Here is a 17,933-nt window from a genome sequence, read left to right on the forward strand (position 1 = left end):
ACTTGCAAATTCAGTTTGGTTTAGCCGTACAGAAAGCCTTTATAATGAATGTGAGATGGCGAGTGAACAACTGAACTGAGAACGAGCATCAAGCAACGATGGTATCGATCAGTCATCCGAGAAAAAAGAGCATAGCTGATGAATTGACGGATCTGTGCATATGGCCAGACATGCCACAACAAAAAACTAGCTGAAAAATTAGCCACCAAGCAATCTTTGCAACCAGCAAGCTATCAAATCGATGGGTAATATGAAGGTGCCATGCCGGACGGACTGATAGATGTACCGACCAGACACGACACGACACGACGTATGTATTGCCATGTCAAATCAGTGACATGTATACATGTCAATCATGCTATTAACATTTAAGTATTTTATTAGTTGATGTTAATTAGTATTGTCAATAATCGGTTCTAATATATGTAATCCCTCGGGTATATCGCTGAGAGCATCTCCCAGACTACCTAATATTTTCTTCCTGAAAACATGAAGTTTTACGACTCTAAAAAAGTATTAAAAGGAATAAAGAAAGCCATCTCTAAGAGTTTCTAATAATGCACTCCTAAAATATAAAACAATTTTACATCAGGAATCATATACTATTTCTAAATTATTCTAACCATTTTTATATATTCTTTCTCTCTTATATATTTGCATTAGGAACCCTTTCCTACTCTTTATTCTTTCCACGCCCTTTCACCTTTAGATTGACCGACAAACACGGGCAGGAGAGAGAAGATACGCGCGACTCGAAAGCGCGTAACTTTACGCGAAAGATGATGACTTTTTTCAAGTTCTAATAGGAGGATGAATTAGGAGTTGCTGGAGAGAGGTTTTTCTCATCTTGCTAAAAATCAAGGATTAGGAAAGGATTTAGGGAACTCTTGGAGATGCTCTAACGATCACAATAGGGGTTGTTTTCCCTTTCCATGTCAATGAGGTTCGAGGTACAATGTTTGAATTTTTTTTCACATTACTTGTACTAGAAAAATTGGAAGTATACTAATATTATTGGAAAATTTTAGTCAATTTGATTCCCTGACAACTATTAAGTAAGAGCATCTCCAAGAGTTCCCAAGAATTTCTTACAAAACCATGGATTTTTCGAACTCACCAACAATTATTCAGAGGAATAAATATGAAATTGCTATCCATCAACCGGATGTTTTGTCTCCCTCTGGCGTCCATTTTTTTGACCGTCGGATCTGCTTATGTTTTGTTGCAGACCGTCCGATCTGGCTGTTTTGTTTTGGCGTTTGCTTTCTCGTCACTGTGGCTTTTGTGACGATGACATGTGGGGTCGATTGTCGGTGCCGCACTGTTTGATTTTTTGGGAGTCGTGTCGATTTACTCGCTGCCGTTTCCCACTTTCCCCATTCCCCTTCTCCTCTCACTTCGTCTCCTTCCTGGCGACTCAACGCTCTGCGTCGTTCGCGATTGCTAGGGTTTGGTGAGGTACGCTCCTTGTGCTCCAGTAGATCAAGTTCTTTCTCGGCGAGTCGGCATTCTCCGTTGTTTGCCGTTGCTCCATGTTAGGGTTTGTTTCTGGTTGTTTCTTCTTCTCCCCATTCTAATTTGTTCCCGTCTTCGTGCTTGCGAATCTGTGTTCCCCGACGACAGCGACTGGTGAGGCGTCTGGCGTTTGCTAGGTTTTGGTAAGTTATGTTTGGTTTCTGCTCCATTGGATGATGTTTGATAGGGTTTGTTTTCGTTCTTTGATGTTGTTGTGATGTTTTCATTTCTTCTCGTCTTCCTGCACCGGTGGCTGCGATTGGGGTGATCATGCTCGATTCCTAGGGTTTGCCAAGGTATGTTTGTTCTGCTGCAGTTGATTATGTTTGTTAGGGTTTGTTGTCATCGTTTTTGGTTTTCAGCGTTCTCATTTCTTCTCCTATTCCTCTATTCGATTTGGTGTTTTCTGGTGGTGGTGACTGGCTCGGCTATTGGCGGCTCGTAGGGACTGTTATTTTTGATCTAGCTCTACTGCCTAGTGTGTGCTGCTACGTATTTTTGCTTAATGATGTATGGTGTGAGTAGATATGTTTGGTAGGGTTATTTCTGAGTTGATTGATGATGACCATTTCTGTTTTGTTATGATGGGTAGATTATTGATGTTAGATTGATTTTTTTGATGTAGATGTTTGCCAGAGGAATTTTTTTGTTGTAATTTTAGATTTAGTTTAGTAGATCTTATTTCCAGTTTTAGTTATGTTCAAGTTCAATAGAATAAAATTTGTCTTTCATGTTGAGTAGAATAGTTTTTGTCCAAGTTCAATAGAGGTTGATGGATAGCAATTTCGTTTAGGTAAGTTCATGTTCAGGTTAATTTGAGTACAACTTCTTTTTAGTTGATTTCTCTTTGTTCGCTATTGTTTTGGTTGACCGTGGATGCCTCCTCTTTTGTCGTATTGTTCTGCTTATTTGGGTATGCCCGAGATTAGAGCACGTAGATTTCCTCTGTCTCCCCATTCTTGTTTTGCTGTTTTCTAGTCGTTCATCGCCGGATATGTTGATTTTCTCTGTCGACTATTCTTTGGAAGTTGCATTATCATTTGTGGGCCACTTTGATTACTGACCATGGTTTTGTTTGTAGTCTGAGTATTTTGCAGTTGTGAAAATGATGTTAATAGGTTATGGTTATGAAATGAATTGTATGGTATTTTTGTTAGACATGGTCATGTTGTGGAAAATGGGAACAATATGGAGTTTAGGGTACTGGAAGTTGTGACAAGTGCTAGCTTTAGAAAAAATACATTAGCATGTTTCTATGAGTTGTCATCATGACTGGCTGTTATCTCCTTTTAGAAGATGCATCATCAAAGGCTTTTTAGTTGATGGTGTGTTGTGTTTCATGCAGTGATTTGAAGATGAAAGATCAATCTGTTTTTAAGACTAGGTTACCTGTTTTGTAGCTTATATTTTACATCCCTAGACTACTGTTGTATGCTTATTTATGGGTTGGAAATGGTTGTTTTCTTATTTTTTGGGAATGGTCTTATAAATGTTGCAGTGTCTTGCTACAGCTGTTTTGGATAAGATTGGGGTGATGTTACCCTTGTATAGTAGTGTGTCGTATAGTTGGTACTTAGATTTGTATGTATACTAGGTAAGGCAATAGAGCAAATGAGTTTAGGATTCCACCCTTTCATAGTTTCAGCCATGTGTAGGTTCACTTATATGCTAATATTACAATTTTTACATCGTAGGACTCAATGTAATTTTTTCCAAATCAAAGTGTAATTTTAGTTTTTTGTCGCTATAAGTATTTGAGTTTGAGTTTTATGAATTATGCTTAGGTGATCAACCTTATCCAATGGAAGATAGCTGACTTGTGTTCTTTTGCATATTCTCTATTGGTTATTCTTTAATTTTCCTTTTTTTGATTTTTTTCTTTTTTATGTGCTATCTGAATTCTGCTGCTTTCCCCTATTCTGTGTTTAGCATAGCAGTTCTGATTCTTTCACAAAGTCTTAGTCCATTTCAGAGTTTTAGGATTTAAATGAGTGAACATTTAGTAGGATGTTGCTGTTGTTAGATTCAAGTTTGTTTTTTTTCATATTTGTTTCTTCATGATTTCCTATGTAAAATTCTGATGATTTTTGCTTGATCTTGTAGTTGGTTTCTCTTTGAATTTGTTATTCAAGCTTTGAATTGAATGTACCAATTCTGGTTTCTAAGTTCAGTGTGTCTCAAATGCTTGCAATTATATTCTCGTTTTTTGTTTAGGTTGTTGATTTCTGTTAGTGAATATTATATCTGTTTAGTATGTAGTGTGTTTCAGTCTAATTGCTTGGTGCATCAGTTTTTGTTGTATTAGTTTTTAATTAGTTTTTTATTTATTTAATTTTTTGTTAGATGGTTCGGAAAAGGCCTGGTGTTGTTGTTGATTTATCTAGTTCTGATGGTTCTGAAAACGATGATTTGGATGATGTCCAATGTTCTTAACTTCCTTATATGGATTATGATTCATATCAATCTGCTTCGGAAACTCAGGTTGTTTCAGATGTGAGTGTTCTGTTTGTAACTCAGTTTTATTTTTTTGTATTTTTTTGTTGTAGTTGTTTTTTGTTGGTGATTGCAGGGTGATTCTTCCGGTGACAATTCAAGTTTTGATCGACATTTGTATGAGAAGTGTTTGAAAGATGTAAGGATTTGTTCTTTTTTCCTTCTTGTCTTTTTCTCTATAGGTTTCTTTTTTACTACTTTCTTTTACTAAAATAGTTTGTTGTTTGTTCAGTATGAGAAGATAAGGAATATTAAGAGAAGGCTGAAAATGGCATTGAGGCATAAGGTTAGTAATCCTCCTTGTTATTTTTAGATGTTGTTCATGTGTTGTTAGTGTTTCAGAGCTTTTTGTGGATTGCCTGTTTTCTGTTTTTTTAATATAATTGTAGTCTAAGAAGATGAAATCTGTAAAGAAGTCTAAGGAGGGATTCACAATATTTTTCTACTACAGCTTTTATGAATGTGATTTCCTCTTTGTCCCCTGAGAAGAAGGCTATCATTGATAGCTATGGGTTTGGTTCTCTGTTGTTGTTTGATAAATGCTTTGTGCTGAATAGTTTTGTTAAGTGGGTTGCACTTTTAGTTGATCCCAAGTCTGGTGATATTGTTCATGATGGAAAGGTAATCTCACTGACTAAGGAGTCAGTTCATCTTGTTCTAGATCTTCCTGTTGGTACAAGACCCTTCCCTTGTGATCCAAGTGCTGGCAAGGATTTGTATTATCGAAGTTTGGAAAGTCTAAGATTCCACCAGTTTCTATTTTTCTGATAAATTGATCAAGAAGGAAAATTTGTCAGATGAGGACATGTTTATTTGTTTCATGACAGTTGCTTTGAGCAGTTTCTTGTGCCCCATTACGAATACTGTTCTGAGCCCAAAGTACTTTGGCATATTTGAAGATGTTGAGCACATTAAAGATTTCAAGTGGTGTGCTTATGTGCTTCATTGGTTACTTGATCATGTCAAGGCGTTCAATAGAGGTAAAGATGATAAAGCGAAACGCTATTTAGGTCTTGGTGGTTGTCTGTATTATCTTGCGGTAAGTTTCTTTTTTAATTGTAGATATGATTCCTGTAATATTTTGTTATGAGTATTTATTTTGTCTATTTCTACTATAGGAATGATGTAGTATTTGGGTTCATGAGTTGCTTGTGCATTTATTTCTATGTTGTTTGTGAGTTTTGTTTTGTGGTTTGTTTTCTTCAAGATATTGTTGTTTTATCTCTTCTGTTTTAAGTCTAGTCTGTATTACATTTTGATATGGTTGATTTAGGAACTGGTGTTTCCTGTGAGCCATTTGTATTGAAACTACTGTTGTGGTCTTAGCAAGTGAATGGTGAAGTGTTTTGGTTTGTTAGTTTTGCCCACTGTTTTAGTATGTTACTGCAGCTGTTTTCTGGAGTACATTGGGTTGATGTTATTGTTGTATTAGTGTGCCTTATAGTTGGTAGTTAACTAGGCAATAGAGCAAATGAGTTTTGTGGTGGCATCCTTTAAGAGTTTTAGCCTTGTGTAGGTTAACTTATATGCAGTGTTCGCCTAAACGGATTAAACGACCAGTAAATGGTAAACAGTGGTAAACTATTTTGTTTAGGGGGTAAACAGAAATTAAACGGTTGACCATTTAAACGGTCAAAAAACAGAAAAAACGGTCTAAACGGCCTAAACGGAACAGAGATAAACAATATTAAACGGGCTAAACAGCTGTTTAAACGGCTGTTTTGGCGAATACGAGGTAAATCTAGTTCCGTTTTGTATGGATAAATTTGTATACTTAAGTTTATTATATTTATAAATGTGTACACTTGATATGTTACATGCATAAATATCTATATTTGGTTCTTTTCACATGCATAAATATATATACATACCAAAATAATTGATTTTTACTCGGATAAATATGTATAAATGCTAGAATACTTGATTTTTTACATGCACATATATAATTATATGTACTTTTTTAAAAGTACAAAACCGTTTAACTTCGTTTAAACATCGTGTAAATAGCCTAAACACTAAACGAAGGGCGACCGTGTAAAGACCATTTACCGTTTAGGAAAACATTGCTTATATGTTAGCATTACTATTTTTACATCTTAGTACTTGATGTAATTTTTTCCTGTTATGGATTTGCTTTATGTAGTAGGTCCTGGTTTTAATGTATCTTGTTTTTTACTGGTTCTTTTTAGGCTGTTTACCTGGGTCATATCGATTGCCGGCAAAGGCAACTTGTAGGCTCTATTCCTCGAATATCTATGTGGAAGAGTGATTTGATTCAGTTTTATGCTAATCTTGACATCAAATCTCGTGGTGTTTATGGTAACAGACCTTTGTTTGACTTTGAGAAAACATGCTATTACAAGGTTAGATCTATTATTTGCATTCTTTTTGTTGTGATTAATTCTAAGTCATGCATTGTTTGGTTATTTATTTTTTATTTATTTTGGGCAGTGTGGTTGTCTTAAGACTATGGTTTCTACTGATGACCTTGATTCTGTTATTTGTGATAAAATGGAATCTATTTCTGGTTGTAAGCTCCCTATAGCTTTGAAGTTGAAGATATCTCAGTTGGTTGACAAGCATTCCTTTAACTGTGGTTCGTCCTTCAATTTGGATATCATTTCTCTTGGGAATGTGTCCAAAGACTTTCAAGATATGTTCGCAAAGCTGATGCGGCATGTGTGTACTATTGATTTGAGATCGAAGGAGTTAATTGTGGATGTTATGGAAGCTATTGCTCAGACGGATCCATCTATTGAAGATGATGATCCTTTATATGTTGCTACTGCAAGTCTAGATGAAGGTAAAAGTGATCCTGTTATTGTCCCTAGTATGAAAGGTGATTGTTGTTGCTCTTGCTTTTTTTACTTTGTTTATATAATTTTTCTTTTTTTGGTTCTTTTTCAATTTTGAATCTTAATTCTATGCAGATTATGTTCCTAAAGTCTCTCAGAGTATACGTGTTGGTAATAATCAGTCTATTGATGTTGATTTGGAGGAGAAGTTGAAAAAGAGTAAGTGATCTGTTTTGTATTAATGGTAGTTTCTATTTTTCAAGTTTTTTGTATTTGATGATTTCACTTTATATAGTATCCTTGATTCTTATTTTTTTTTACAATTGGACTATTAAGCCTAGTGTTTTGTATCTTGTTTTTAGTGTTTCCTGTCATTAATTTTTAGGCTTGTAATCCTTGTATTATGATTATGCTTACCATCACTGTAGTTGTTATAATATAAGTAGTGGTAAGGACCTTCTTGTTTATTATTTTATACCTTTTTGTTAGCTATTATATTTTTTCATTGTTTGTTATCAGCATTTTTCTGCAATTGTTTGTTTTCTTATTTTAATGTTGATCTCTTCTTTAGGAAGTTTCGTTGTTTTAAGCTAGAGATTGAAACCTATGTCTTCCCCTAATATGGGTGCTGAAGTCAGGCTTATTCATGCTTTTGTTCGTAACCCTTTGGCTGACAGGACTAATGTTGCTTCTCATTCTAGTGGTTGTCATATTTCTTCTGATTTGGATAGGGATGTCATTCTTATTGATAAAGAGAATGTTGTTATCCCTAATTCTGTTTCCCCATTTCCTTTTCGGCATCGATCTAGAATGTTTCCATCTAAGGTATAGTGTGCTAAGAATTCTCTCTTTGTTTTCTTTTTTTTCTTTTTGTTGTAAGCTTATTTTTATTCATTTTAATTTGTAGCTGTCTCAAGATTCTCAGAATGGCTCTGTTAGTAGTAGAGATGAGGTTAGGTCCTAATTTTTTGTCGTTTGTTGTTTGTTGTTTTTAAAATTTTTATTCTATTATTGTTGTTGTCTTGTTTATATTTCATTTTCTTTTTTAGGATCGTGTAATTCTGCAAACTCTTCCATTTTCTGATGAAGAAACTCCCCGTATTACACCTAAACTTTCTATGAAGCCGCCAATGCTGCCTCTCAGTCATAGTTCTATGAAGAATTCTCAAAAAATCTACTGCCAAAGGAAATGTTAGTTTTCCTTCTTTCTTTTTGATTTTGTCATTTATATATATGTATATAAAATTTATATTTATAATTGTTTGTCTTTCTCCTTTTTTAGGATACTTCTCCTGTTGTTTGTACTGGTTCAAGGTCCTTTTCTGATAGTCAGAGTTGAAAGTAAAAAATCTGATGTTATCTATAATTCCAAGTTGGAAAAGCAAGGATGAGCTCAGAAACTCCTAATTTGTGTCTGAACAAAACTCATGGTTTTCCATTAGATTCTTCTATTGATCCAGCAGGTGTGGCTGGTCGTTCTGATTTCAAATCAAGGAATTCATCAACTAGTGGGAAAGTTCATGTTCATGGTCCTAGAAGGATGGTTTGTCCAAGTCGATATCGATATTATGGTGATGATTTTGATAATCTTCAAGACAAATTTAAAGTTTCAAAATCTGAAATTGCAAACTACAAGGCTATCCGTGCTTTGTCAAAGTCTAGTCCCAGCAAGTAATTGCTTATCCTTTTTTGTTATTGATTGTGCTCATGTGTATTTCTTTGTTTTTTATGTAACTAATCCTTTTTTTATCTATTTTGTTCTTTTTAGTGAGGATGCTTTGCATTTTGGAGGTGTTCGTTGTACATACTGGTCTCTTAGAGAATCTATGAAGCCAAGTGGTAAAGTAAATAATTTTGTGGTGGCTGCATTTTCCTATCATCTCTTTTGCCGGCCTGATGGACATCCAGATGTTTTGAAGCGGCATTACTTCTTTTCTAACATTTCAGTAAGTGTTTGATGTTATGTGTTAGATAATGTGATCATTTTTTTAATCCTAATGTTTTTGAGTTTGAAGGATAATCTTCTCAAAGATAATGCTAAAGTTGATGGTGATGTGATGATGAGAACTTTTCAGTGTTCTGCAATGGCCGGGCCACTTCATCGTTCTAACTTGGTAGGTTTTAAAGTAATGTTTTCTAAGGTTGATGAACCATTTTTTTCTTTTGCTTTCTTATTTGAATATTTATTTTATTTTTTTGCTTGTGCAGTTGTATTTTCCAACTTTCTATGAAGATCATTGGTTTGTCTTTGTTGTTGATATTAAGGATAGGAAATTTGTGTTCTTGGATTCATTCTATTCTGAACTTCATGCTTACCAGCAATATGTTAGGGAAAAGATGGTATGTTTTGTTTCATCGGCTTTATTTTTTTTGTGTTAGTGATTAATTATTTGATGATCTTTTTATATTTTCTGATCCATATTCCAGAATTCCAATTTTGGTGGAACAGGTTTGTCAAGACTGATATGAAGTTCAGTGAATATGGTGTTATATATCCAAGTGTGCCCAAGCAGTCTCCAGATAATAAGTATGTGTATGTGCTTTTTAGTATTTTTGATTCGTGTTAATTATTTTTTATTTCTCTTTAGTCTTGTATATTTTTCTTTTTTGTTATGGTTACCTTTGTTAATTATTTGTTTTATCATATTAATCTTTTTTAAATTAATGTAGTGTTGATTCAGGAGTTTATGCTATGATGTTTCTTGAGCATTGGTCATCGCCAAGATCTTCTTTGTTTTCTTTGTTTAACAGCAAAGATATTGCAAATATCAGGATCAAGTTATGCAATGAGATGTTGTTCAACCCTAGGAACATTGGTAACAAGAATCCAGTCATTACATTGTTTTTGACTTGTTTTTTAGTTGACTGTATTTTTTTAGGAAGGTGGCTCTCAGCAGCTATTTTTTCTTGCTTTCTTTTCTACTTTAGTTTTCATTGTCTGTAGTATTTTCGCTGGTTTGTAAAGGTATTAATGCTATGTCAAAAACTTTTGGTCTCCCTGTCTTGTAATAGGGTAGTACTTAAGGAAGTTCCTTACAATATGTTTGTGCTCTGTTGCACATCATACAAGCAAACCTTATATTACAGTTCTTAAGTCTAATATAGTATTACATATGCTGATGTTTTTTTGAAAAATGTCTTGCTTACTTGTTGTTGTCTTCCATCCTCTTATTCTTCTTCCTTGGAGCTGTTGAGTTGTTCTCCTCTACATCAGTGTTTGTTTGATGCTTTCTCCATTCTCTTTATCTTAGGCTTGCTTGGTGATCCAATCAGGAAAAAATGTGTTGACAATGGTGTTGTTTTTCTAATTGCATCACTATACAAGATAACTGATATTAGTTAGTAACTAATATCACTTGCTTTTTTGTGTGATATTCACCTGAATTTTCATTTGTTGTTGATTTCTTCTTCTTCTTGGTCTCTTTCTGCTTCATTTTCTCCTTTACTTCATCAATTGCAGTCTTCATTCTCTTTGGTTTTGGTGGCCTGCCTTTCTTTGGTGTTGTATCTGGATCTTAAATAATATTTTTGAACTGTTGACCTCAGTATATGTTGTTCCACCTGTTTGTACTTTTGTATGTGAGTTTGGTTCATTCTGACCATCCTCAATGCCTTGAGGTGCTAGTAACTTTTCCAGGTGCAAGTCAATCATTTCCATTTCTGCTATAAGGTAATCTGTTGCTTCTCCCTATTTAGATGCTTTTGAATTCAGTATAGTGGACTTCCTTGATAGTATATTGAATCTGAGCAGAGAACTTGTAGCTGTTGTTTTGTCTTCTAATCTTTGTTTGATCAATCTCATATCTTTTTTCCTCTACTTGTCTATTATGTACTTATTTGGTATGGTGCTAATTTCTTTTTCTATTATCACTTTCAAGATATGGGAGCAAAGTATGTCATCTTTGCTAAATTTGGCATAGATGCAACTGAATTCTTCTTTCCCTTCTGTCATGCCAGTTAGCACTATGTATTTCCTTATCCTTTGTACCTTATATACCTGGTTGCTTCTTTGCCATACTTCGAAAGCCTTGTCTTGTTGAATCTCCTTGTAAATGAGTGTTGAAGTAGCTTTCAGTTGAACCTAGAATTTCTTCTATATGTTTTTGTTATATAACTCATGTGCTTGCTTCTCAAATGTGTATCCAAAGAGTAGTTTCTTTGGTCTTTTTTGGTTGCTATAGTGGTCCTCTAGGTTCTCTGCTCTATCTATTGTCTCAATTTTGCGTTCATACTTCTTCAGAAAGCTGATAATACTATAGGTTGGACCCACATTTTCTTTGAATCTTGCATTTGTAGCCTCACTTCTTGATGTGGTTTGGATGAAAGGGAAAAAATCATTGTTGTAGTAGACTGGGATGAATCGTTTCCTTGTTTCCCACATTTTTGTAAAGTACCTATTGTTCTTTAGGTTTCTTTCCTTGATCATATTCTCCCACAAGTACTCAAATTCCTCTTCTGTGACACAGTTGTTCACTATGTCTTCAAATTCCTCATATAGTCCATCTTTAGCTGCAAATACTTTGACGTTCTTTGAGTAGCATTTGGTCTTGATGTGGAAAAGGCTATTTTTGTGCCTTGTATTTGTTATTACCTCTTCAATTGCTGTTTTGATAGCTTTGTCCTGGTCAGTTATTATAGTTTGAGGGTGCTTGCCTCCCATTGACTCTAGGAATGTTTTGAAAACCCATTTGAATGTTGTTGTTGTCTCATCATATAGGAAAGCACATCCAAAGATGCATGTCTGCGCATGGCCAGTGATCCCCACAAAAGGTGCGAAAGGTAATCTGTATTTGTTTGTCATATATGTTGTGTCAAAGCTGACACAGTCTTTGTATTTCAGTGATGATCCATCTCTCCAAAAGATATTTTTGACTTTGTTGTCATCATCTAACTCAAATTTGTAGAAGAAGGTAGGATCTTGACTCTTCTTGATTCTGAAGCTGTCTAATACCTTGGTCATATCTGTTCCCCTTATTTCTCTGTTTAACTTTGTTCTGAAGTTGCTCACGTCTTTTTTGTTCACTGGTAGTGTTGTAGGTCCTTCTCTAAGATATGACAATATAGAAATCATTTTCCTTGTAGGAATGTTATTATCATTCAAGGTTCTGATCAGTGCCTTCTCTATTTCTATCATATATTTGTGTCCACTGAACTGTTGGTTTCTCTGTCCTGGTTGTAGTTCGTGGTTGTGCTCTAAGTCTAGCCTTATAGTCTTCCAAATGTCATCAACTTCTTTCACAACCATCACACATGGGCAATTTGTTTTCGCTATCACATTTGTTTGTCTCTTTGTACCTTTTTTGCCAATATCCTTGTATACTGCTACCTCTTGCTGATCTGTTGTATTTGGCTACTCTTTTTTTTCCATATCTGTGACACTTCATTGTCACTTTGGTTATCTCACCGTTCCTTTTCTTGCTTCCAGTCCTGAAGACATGGACTACGATGGCTTCGAACCTAGCAAGGTATGCATAGAAGTTGAAAAAGTGTTAAGCTTCATTTTTCCTTTGAATTCCATCCCTAACTGTGGGGTGTACTTGCTATTGATATCTGCATTATTGCCTTTAGAAGCTGATATCTGTTCTCTACTTCTGAATTCATCTATTTCATGTTTAGTGAGTTCTTGGCTTCCCTTTCCTTCTGCACTATGTAACTCTTCTGCTGGTACTATTTCATTATTTGCAATTTCTAAATTTGTCCTTGTCAGGTCTGATGTTGTCATTGACACATCTTCTTCTACAACAGTTGTAGCTTTTTGTATTACTTGAAGTTGCATGTTTTTGAAGATGCCATTCTACCAGTTCTTCTTCTTGCTCTGATAAGTATTCTTCACCCCAATTCCTGAGTTGGTAGTCTTGAAATTATTAATATTACTTCTAGTTTATTATTGTATCATACTAAATGTTGTAGTAGTAAATGTATATGTAGTTTGAGATCATGTTTTCAGAGTCTTACCTCTAATTCTAAAGTTGAGTAATCGAAATTGGTATTTGTTTCAGGAATGTTGTTCATGTTTTCAACAGCGATCTGCCAAAAAAGATTATTAGCAATTAGGCAAGTTATTGATGTAATTTTTTTCATGTTTACCTCTTTTCCTTTTTGAGCATTAGATATGGCATATTCATCTCCTGTGTAATAGTTTGAAATTTGTTTATGCACCTGTAGAGTTCCCTGTATTTATTTTGACTAATAAATTAGATAGTTTCTGTGATAAATAAACAACAGTAAGGTGTTTATGAGTAGATGTATTTGAATTTTGCATATCTATAATTTGTTTTTGTTCATACCTGGAAAATATCTGGACCCAGTAACATACTTGTGTATGATCCCTGAATTTCTTGGGAAAACTGTAACATGTATTAAAATTATTACATTATCAGTACACTGAATTTACAGTTGCATAGGTGGTGTAAGTTAATGAATTTTGAATTGTAAATTTGCTTACTGAGTATGTTTCTTCTTGGGAGTTCCTTATTTGTTCCATCAGTAGTCCTGTTAAGCTCTCCTGTGATAATTATATCATATTTTTAGTTGTTTTTTAATGGTGCTAAATGGTTAATGTATGAGAAGTTTTTCGTTGTTTACCTTGCTTGTGTTGTGTAATTGAGAAATGTGTCCACTGCTTTGAGTGATTATTGATGCATTGATGTTTGAGCTTGACCTAGAAATAGGAGCAACTTCTTTTTGTATTTGTTCTTTGTCTTGATGTGCCATCATCTCTCTATTTTCAATAGTTGATGTGTTATACAACCTGCTAGTAACTTGTGTATTTCTTATTTTGAATTTCATACCTGGAAGTTGTACATGAGCCCCAAGCAGTCCTGCCATTGATTCATTGGAGGCATTGAAGTTGTTGCTCCAAATGGATTTGTTGCAAGGTAGCTGAATTGTGCCTGTTTATTTTTTTATTTTTTTATGGAAGTATGAAATCTTTGCAGTATTTGAGTTGTGATATAAATTAGTGAGATTTTCATTAGGTTTTAGAAGGTACCTGCATTTGATTTCCTTGTAATGATGTTGGTGTATATTTGTCCTTGTCTGTTACTTCCTACATTGAACAAATAATAATAAGTTGTTAGTATGTAGAGTAATTTAGATAAGGAATTTTGAATCTATCTTAACATTAAGATTGTGTCATCATTATTAGTTACATAGTTTGTTTAGGATGAATTTCATATTCAAGAACACAAAATTTTTGTACTATGCAATAAGATTATGCCAATCTATTTGATTTTGGCTTCTTATTTAGAATTGGAGCATTAGTTGTTTCCTATGTGCTTCTAACTTATCTGCAGGTCCATTAGTTCTAGTACTTTTTTATTGAGTTTGGTGCTTACCTGTATTTTATCTCCTTGTTTATCCCAAGGTTGCTCCCATGATGGATTTGGAGGTTCCATTGTGTAACACCCGGTTTTAAGGACAAAACCTGATGCACACCATATGTGAGTCTTTTGAAACAAATCTCACATATAGCTACAAATGAGGGGTGTTATCAAATAACAATGCTTAATAACATAATGTACATAGTATAAAAGATATAACCTTAGGAACAATCAACGGATAAGCAACTCCGATCTCCGGGTGTAGACTCCACTCCACTGGATCCAAACTGACTGGTTGATCACAAGCCTAACTCCTTTGAAAACTAGCAATCTGAACTTTGTCCTGAGGTGTGGGGGAAATTGCAAGAGTGTGTCCATGTCGAACTCAACAAATATAGCTAGGGGTTTATGAGGCTCAAAAAGCTGACGCTGGTTTACTGCGGTTAGCATTTAAGTAATCTTCAAGTTTAGCATTCGTTAACATCAAGGTAGCAATAATCCCATAACACATGATCAATGAACATGAATAATCAATATCTTAAACAATTAACGTAAATGATCATCTTAACAAGTAAAAGTCATTATCCCTTAATGTAAGTGTTCCAAGGCCGCTCGTATCCGTGAGCACGGCTAGTATACCAGTTTGTAAACTCTGCGCAGAGGTATACACTTTCACTGTGAGTCATGTTTCCCAAATGAGTGGGTGGATCAATCCCAAAACACCAGAAATCATATAAAGCCACCCAAGAGCTCGGCTAACCGGCCAAGGCCGCAGGGTCATCAGATATGGGAACCCCCCTTCCAATAATATAAAAGGCCACATCCATAGCTAGGCTCAACAGGACAGAGGCTGTCCTATACCCAACTCGCAGACCTCTAACCAGCTAGAAAAGGATTTCTCAAGCAACTAGAGCCAGAGCCATATAGCCCTCATAGCTGTACGTTAATCCCGGATAATCAGTTACAAGACAAGTCCTTCTGTTGCTAAAAAGTCATCTTGTTTATGTTTATAGCATATTCATTAATCAAGTTTCAAGATCATGATTGTTGCACTAGCAATAGAACTACCCAATGCAAACCTCCCAGGGTAACAAGGTAATTGAGTATTCAAAATCTAGGAAATCCTACCATAGGTAGCAAGAAAGACACATGCATATGTATTTTAGTGAGCATCATGAATAGGACAACAAGGAAGGTCCCTAGCTATACTTGCCTTTAACTTGCTTTACACCCAAAGCACCTTGCTTCAAGAAGCCCCACTCTATCTTCCACTCAGCAACTTCTGGTCCCCAGCGCTCACAGACGATTCTCATTCTACTCAAAGCAAGCACCACACATTGGCAAACATACGAGCAACAAATGAAAGCAACTAAGAACAACACACCACACGAGAGAAAACAACGTACTAAAAGAAAGCTAGGTGCTACAGTCACAAGATCACAAGAAAACACCTAAAACGAAACTACCGCTAAAAAGAAACAGATACTGGAAGATTATTTATATTATTGTATAAAAGAAAAGAAAAGCTTATGTGCTTGATTTATTTTAATTAAGCAAAACCATGTGAAGAATATTAATTTAGTTTTAACAAAGCATATTTTAATTCAAAAGCCAAGTTGAACCTAGTCATGTTTTATTTATAAAATATGTCACATATTATTAAAATCATTTCGACTTTGCTTTGCAAAAGAAATAAACATGTGAGAGCATTTATATACGAATTTAATATGCGTGTTTAAAATAAGGAAATTTATACTTTAGAAGCATATTAATATTTGTATATACATCACTGATGAGTTATAAAACCTACGTTGCTTTTAAATTAGAAAGGTAGTTGTATGCATATTAACCAAATTAATATTTAAATTATAAACTTCAGAGTATGTGATATGATAAACGTGATTGCTAACGTGTGAATTACAGTCACATACTGGAGCGAAAAGAATAGACTAAACTAAATTCAGAGACGAATAATTAAACGGGAGGACATGACTGCAGAGATTTATGTGAAAGCAACATGGAAGATGGAGTGATCAGTGAATAAACACTCAGAGAGAGAGAGAAAGACCTGTACGTAAATCCTTGGAGAACATGCATGCAGCTTGCACGATCGTAAAAGGCAGCAACTTGAATTCTTAGGACGGCTTCTGCTCCGGTGGCAAGGGAACTTGCACAGCTTCAATAACAAGGAAGGATGACATAAAGCAGCTGAACGGTGATAGGCAATGGGCAACTGCATGGACGGGTGCACATCACAGATAGAAAACTAACCGGATTAACTAACAGATACAGTAGATCGACAAGAGCACCATCGTGCAGATGTTTCTTACCAAAGCATGGCAACGATGAACTCGGAACGGGACGGCCGGGGCGTTGATGATCTCGGAACGAGTCGGACACCGGGCCGGCTTTGCATAGAAGACGAACGTAGATGACAGCCTTGAATGTTGCATCGTTAGGGAAGGCGCACGCAACAATTCTGGTGGTGGCATCGATCGATGAACTTGGGCGGCCGTGTTTTGACGAGAGCTAGGGCATGGGCAGCGGCGAATCCACAGGGGGGGCTGGGGGGCTCCAGCCCCCCCTAATTTCTTGATTTCAAGCCTAATTACTGTAGCAAAAGCTTGATTTCACCATTAAATCTTCATGCAAATCAACATCTCCATTGTTTTAGCCCCCCCTTATCCCGCATCGTGCATCCGCCACTGGGCATGGGATGCCTTCATCATGCCGTAATGAAAACAGCCAAGGACGGAGTCTCATAAATTTGAGATGCTGATGATTCCCTCCAATGGCATCGGAGGTGTGGTGCCATGGCTCTGCCCGGAATCAGACGAGACGGAGCTATCGCCATCTGCTAGGGCACGGGCGGCGATATTTTGTTCGTGCAGAAAGAAAAGAACCAGGGCAATAGCTTGTTATTTATAGATGGGGACTTGGAGACACGTACGGCATGATAAACCTGCTATCCTAGATGTCGTCCGTGTGGCATACAAAGATTACAGGACCTTCCTGTGCTAGCAACGTTGATCTGGTTTATTAGCTTCATGGAATGGATTGTCGTCAGGTCCAAAACATTGGCCCAAGGAACAAAATAAATAAATAAAAAGAAAAGACAGATAAGTGTCAACAAGGTAGAGAATGGTACAAACCTTGATTGATTAGAAGAAAGAGACGGACTAGGATGAGAATTAATTATTTTTGTAATTTATTTCTGTATAAAAATAATTCCAGGAAATTCCTGAAATCATATTTAAGCCATGAAAAACAACAAAAATTAGAGAAAATTCTGGGAAAATTACTAGAGGTGGGTATGAACATGATAGATCAAAAGGAAGAGCTTGTATCTCATAAGATAATGTAGAGATGATCGAGGAAAAAGATTAAGCTGAAGGAGAAGTAATTTTAATTGCAGAAAAGGTTAGAAACTTTTCCGAAGACAAAGAAACGTCGTCCTATCGTAATTTTGAAACCATCAGCACTCATCAACACCAAAACAAGCAACAAGCAAATATCACATCAACAAACAAGCCCATCATATTAATTCAGATAAATTTAAAGATTCATATTTTTCCTATAATTAATTGACGCTATTTTAAACTAAACTTGAAAAAAAATATCCAAATATCAAAACATTTATTTTAATTAGTGTTTTCTATGCACATCCCAAAATTAAAAATTTTGGGGTGTGACACATTGCTCTTGGTTTCTTTGAGTCCTGTACTCAGATCTGCATTCGATTGGGATTGTGTCGTCCTTTGTCATCTGGATGGTCTTGCAGTTCAGGAAAGTCTCCTTGTTTTACTTG

General features: G+C 35.5%; 3 pseudogenes; 2 read left to right on the top strand and 1 right to left on the bottom strand.

Annotated features, from left to right (window-relative positions):
* Window positions 1-1,157: 1,157 nt before the first annotated feature.
* Window positions 1,158-14,200, bottom strand: LOC136480011 (protein FAR1-RELATED SEQUENCE 5-like; annotated as a pseudogene).
* LOC136483863 (uncharacterized) lies at window positions 1,291-7,030 on the top strand (annotated as a pseudogene).
* Window positions 7,425-10,146, top strand: LOC136483864 (uncharacterized; annotated as a pseudogene).
* Window positions 14,201-17,933: the final 3,733 nt, after the last annotated feature.

Source organism: Miscanthus floridulus, chromosome 9, assembly GCF_019320115.1.
Source record: "Miscanthus floridulus cultivar M001 chromosome 9, ASM1932011v1, whole genome shotgun sequence".
Taxonomy (NCBI): domain Eukaryota; kingdom Viridiplantae; phylum Streptophyta; class Magnoliopsida; order Poales; family Poaceae; genus Miscanthus; species Miscanthus floridulus.